Source organism: Bison bison, unplaced genomic scaffold (genome assembly GCF_000754665.1).
Source record: "Bison bison bison isolate TAMUID 2011002044 unplaced genomic scaffold, Bison_UMD1.0 scf7180017864374, whole genome shotgun sequence".
Classification (NCBI taxonomy): domain Eukaryota; kingdom Metazoa; phylum Chordata; class Mammalia; order Artiodactyla; family Bovidae; genus Bison; species Bison bison.
Window position 1 is genome coordinate 4,047,676 of NW_011494946.1, and position 5,314 is coordinate 4,052,989.

The following is a 5,314-nucleotide window of genomic DNA, read 5'->3' on the forward strand; positions in this document are numbered from 1 at the left end:
CCCGGCACCGAAGACTGCTGTCTCGCCTTCCGTAAGGGGGTTTCTTCCCTCGTCCTCGCCGCTTTCTTAGGCCCCAGGGTGGACCTGGGTCAGGGCAGGGTGGCGGCGGCGGCGTTTATTTCGGGAAGCCCCGCGGGCGCGCATGCCCACCCCCGCCTCCCGGACCGGGGCTGGTGCCCTTCACCTGCACGGTCGCTGCCTTGGCACCGAGGGCCGCGTGGAGGCCGCGGGGCTGTAACCCGGGGGCGCTGCCTGCTGGCTCCCCTGTGTGGCTGCGGGTGGTCCCCGGGGACGTTGGGTGGTGTCACCGAGTTTGTTAGGGGTTTTCAAAACAAAAAGTTAAAAAAAAAAAAAAAAACCCCAACAGTCTGGCCCGGATCCCTGTGTTTGAGTGACTGCCCTGGCTTCCAGCAACAGTCCTTTCTTGTAACTGGTGGTACAGCTGTTTTCAGATGCTGGGCACAGTCGGGCCATAGGGTGTCATCTCAGGATAAGTGAGGCCCCGGCCAGGAAGGAAGGCGGGTGTGGTGTCAGCGACCTCTGCGCCTGTGGGGAGGGTGTGCGTTGCACCCCGTGTGTCCTCAACCCCGGATACCTCTGCAGGGCTGAATTCCCTACCAAGTTCAAGTGACCCCCGATGTCACCAAAGCCGGCAGAGGGGTTAAAGCAGCAAGCTGTTCGGGACTCTTCGCTGCATGTGTGTGCTAACCTCAGTGAAATCACTTTAACCTCAGAGGGAGCTCTGCTTCCTCTTTTGCCTTCAGTGGGGTTTCTGGTCTGAGAGGCAGGGCGTCATCCCTCTGTCTCTGGGTTGGTTTTTCTTTGTTTGTCTTTTGGCTGCTTGGACCCTGGGGCACATGGAAGGGGGAGTGTTGTGCAGTTAGCTAATTGATCTGGTGCAGGAACCGAAAGAGAGTAAATTGGGAATACAAGTCAGTGAGTTCTTTTTCTCCCTCTGGAGCAGGAATTTTTGGCTTCCATTCAAATAATTGCTTTGTCTGTAGGGAAACAGGCAGAAAATCTTTGGCATGAGTGATGTGAGTTCCTGTAAAGCTACTTGCATTCTTCCAACCTTAACTTTTCAGCAGAACTGAAATTATGTGGGCCCCTGGTTTGGTGGGCATGGGTGTCTTGCTAGATTTCTGAGTTGCTGGGCTAGGGAGAAGGTCCTGGGACTCTTCCAATGCCCAGCTCCTTCTAAAAAATATGGACAACTTGGAAGAACAGTGACCACCCAAACACCCGTATCTAGAGGCCGTAATTTTGCAGTACTGTATTGGCTTTATTATATACGTCTGTCCATCTGTTCATCCTCTGTCCATCCATCAGTTCAACTTACTGTTTTATGCATTTTAAATTAAATTACAAACATTCGTATGGGTCACCTCTAGAACTTTTGTTAGAGTTCAGTATACGTTCATGACTTTCTTAAGGTGAAATTTATTCCTATGGTGAATTTATACATACATACGTATCTACATATAGTGAAATGCACAGATCTTGAGGGTAGCATTTGCATAGTGTTTTGACAGATGCCTACACCTGTATAACCCTCGTCTGTAATCAAGGTAGAGATGTTGCCCTTGCCCCCAGAAAGTTCCCTCATCCCCATTCCCAGTCAGTCTGTGCCCCCACCCTTTTTTTTTTTTTTTTTTTGCTGAGTTAAGATCCAGGATCAGTTTATACCAGTTTATATATTCCCCTGTTAATGGACACAAGAGTTATTCCCAGGTTTTTGGAATGAAGCTGCTGTGAATATTTGTTTACGACTCTCCCTAGGGACATGTGCTGTCATGTCTCACGGGTAAATGGAGTGAAATTGCTGGGTCATAAAAGATGTGAACTTTGTAAGAAACTGTCAAACTTTCTCCCAACATGATTAGACCATTTTACACTCCCATAAGCAAGGAATACATGTGTGAGATTCCAGATACCACAGCTCATTTCCCTAGCTCAAAGTCAAGAACATGGTTGACCAGTGTTCTTCTGGGCTCAAAGGTGCCAAAAATCGGGACCACTCGAGACAGTCTGGAACGTGTTGTTTTGTAGATGGAGGAGCTAAGGGAAATCCCTGACTCTGCAGGTAAATGGGTTTACTCTTAAATTATTGTGCATTATCAGACAGATGTTTTATTTTTAGAGGTCTTCAGAGAAGGGATTTCCAAAGGGGAACGTCCCCTTGGTTGTGAAAGAAGATTGAGTACTTTCTGTATAAAGAAAAATACCCACCCCCCACAACCTCGCAGAATTCCACTGAAGTTCTGCTTTGACACTCTTGGGGGATTTCTGATGCGTTGGTCTGGTTGCTGGGAATCCGGTGGAGATTCCCATTGGATTTCTCTGACTGGGGCAGCTGGCTGTTGAAAGGCGTCTTGTCTGCTCTGTGAGACAGGTCAGATTTGACTTTTTGAAGGCTCTGAGAACATGGCTTTTCTGTTAGAGTGATTTGGCCTGTCAGTGAGAAATGTGGCTTGTTAACACCCTTCTTCTTGTCCTGGCTGAGAAAACGGGCCGTTCCCTCTCAGGTCCGCTCTCGTATTCAGCCCTTAAGGAAACCTGGTCTTCGCGGATCCAGGAAGCAGGAGTGGGGCGTCCTGCCGACGTGGGCCCCAGGAGGAAGCCTTTACATCTCGCCAAGGTGCGTCAGTGGGGTCAGGGGACGTGTAAGAGATTGCGAGACATTGGCCTGTGTTTGGGGACTGCTCCCCTCGTCTGCCAGCCTAGTACAGCACCTGCCACAGGGCAGAGGCTGTGAATAACCCTCATGGTACCCATCTGGGTGATTACCTCTCTGGAGGCTGACAGGGATTGCCAAGATGTCAGAACCCCAAGGCATATTTTTACTGGAGGCCACTGTACTACCGCCTGGGAAACAGGTTCAGACTATTAGGAAAACTACCAGCTGTAGACTTCCATTCTAAGGAGCACTGTTCTTATCTTATGATAGATTTTACTATTGTTATTAACAGAATACTAATTATAGCTACCCCGTGCCAAGTGCCCACTTCGAATCTAACTCTCATGAGAGGTAGGCGCTAATCTTATCTGTACTTCGGCTCTGAGGTGACTGAAGCTCAGCGAGGTTAAGGAACTTGTCCCAAGTTCACATTTTGTTCGTATTTCATGGACGTTCTGGTTTCACAAATGCAGATCCCATCTGCGAGCACAGGTTTCCAAAGGCAGAAGGCCCCTGTAGAATAGAATGTAAACTGCAGTGGGGACGAAGTTGCAGGAAACGCACCCTGTACTCACTTTCTCAAGTCTCTTGTCCGTTTCTTTTGGCGCACCTGGGGCCCGGATGGAGGTACTTGTTTTGATGACAGTTTAAGGTATTATTAGTTATCTCACTATAACTTTATTGTAGGAAAAGAAAGACATTGCCAGCTGTTTAGTTTGAGTGTCTGTCACTGAGCCACCCAGTGCTGTAGCCACGGTCTACAGGAGGCTATTTACATCTGAATATCAAGGAATCAAAATGAAATAAGATTAGAAGTGCAGTTCCACAGCCTCACCAGCCGCCTTTCAAGGGCTCTGGAGCCACATGTGGTTGTGGCTACTGTTCTGGACGCAGGAGAAGTGGAGTATTTCCAGCCCTGCTGAAAGTTTGGTTTGATGGCGCTGCTCTATAGCGAGCGGTTCTCTTTTGTCCTTCTGGATAAGAATTGGCAACACTCTTGGCTAAAGCTTAGGCTATTTTTCACTGACAAAGAGATAAATTTAGCCAGACGTTTCTTTTATGTTTACCTTTTAAAGGTTTGTGTGTGTGTGTGTGTGTGTGTGTGAGAGAGAGAGAGAGAGAGAGATCTTTCCTCCCATTCACATTCAGTTTTTGACATAAATTTGAGTTTCCCTTTTCTCCTGGGCCCCCAGAGGGGCTTACGTTATCATTATTGTGTGTTTTACCAAGAGGCTTTCTCTGAAAAGATCAGTACGGCGGGCAAGTGATGGCCACGGCTTGAAGCCCTGTTAATTCCTTGCTCTCCAAAGAAGAATTCAGTTCAGCTTTTAAATATGCATTTGTGTTACTTACTCCCTACCTGGGCTGAATTCACGAAGAAAAAGCGTTCTCAGCAGGGCCAGGACCAAAGAGCTAGAAAATTAGGTCACATTCTACGTGTGGTGGCTGCCTGCCAGGCCTGAGGTGGAGGAGACAGCCTCTGGGGTACCCGAGGGTGCTGTGTGGGGGTTTTCCTGGGTCAGGCCTGCCCCCATGGGGTAGAGGTGCTGGAGGGCCCGCAGGTTGTAGCTGGTGGCGCAGGGTGATGGGGAGGGGGCCTGGCTGTCCCCCTTAGGGGCGTCCACTACTCAGGCTGGGTTCAGAGGAGCGGGCACCAGCCCACGGGTGTCGGTGGGAAAGCCAGACCCGCCAGAGCTGGGCAGTCAGCATCAGCTACGAGTGCGCATCTTGTCTGACGTTCACCAAGTCTCACGCCGCTTTATGAAGGTGCGTTGGTTGTTTTCACACTTTTCACCCAGGAAGCCAGAGGCACCTCACTGACCGTGCTCCTTTGGCTTTTAAAACTAAACTGTCCCTAAACTGTGCTGTTCCCTAGGTGGACCCTGTGGATGGGCAGCGTTTATTCTTTGCAAAGGATCATCAGCTTCCATTTGTGCGTGCGTGCGTGTGTGTGTGCAGGTGTGTTTGTGTGCGAGTGTGTGTTGAAACTCCCTACTTCGTATTTCACCCCTAAGGAAATCCTTCTAAGGAAGCCTTCAGGTTTTATGGAGTAACTCCCAAATTCCTCAAATTTGGAGAAATTTTTGTAATAGACCTTATCCATAAAGGTGAATGAGAAGAAATTAGGTTAATTGCAGACTCCGGTTAAGAGAACGTGATCATATCATGTCTTATAAAATTTTGAGAATGCAGAGTACAGGTAATCAGACTGTCCATTTAAACACTTCTTTAATTTGGAGAGGTCTTCGGGGATTTTTTCCAGTGTCTTGGGACACTTTATAAGCACCCTTTCAGTGTGGTTTAATTATGGCAGGTTAACAGGGATCTTGATCATGGATAACAAGTAATATCCATGATAACAACTAATAGCAACTAATTGTTAGATAACAACTAATAACAATTAACATCCAGACAGTTGTTTCTAGATGCCTAGGGCCTGACAGTTGTTAACGTATTTAATCCTCACCCTGCCAGTGGATTCTGCAGTCCTTCCCCATTTTATGATTGAGATCCCTTAGGTTAAGTGGCTTCCTTGAGGTCCAAAATCACTGCAGATGGTGACTGCAGCCATGAAATTAAAAGACGCTTATCCTTGGAAGGAAAGTTATGACCCACCTAGATAGCATATTGAAAAGC

At 48.0% G+C, this 5,314-nt stretch overlaps 1 protein-coding gene across 4 annotated transcripts in view; it reads left to right on the forward strand.

Annotated features, from left to right (window-relative positions):
* The window catches only part of RFTN1 (raftlin, lipid raft linker 1), a 220,955-nt gene that overhangs the window by 1,466 nt on the left and 214,175 nt on the right, over positions 1 to 5,314 (forward strand). Inside the window, exon 1 of one of the 4 annotated variants that reach the window (XM_010856721.1) lies at positions 7 to 31. The exons of the other annotated variants lie outside the window; for them this stretch is intronic. The gene's annotated coding sequence lies outside the window, so the exon portion shown is untranslated. Of the gene's footprint in view, positions 1 to 6; positions 32 to 5,314 lie in introns of those variants that run through there. 4 annotated transcript variants of the gene reach the window in all.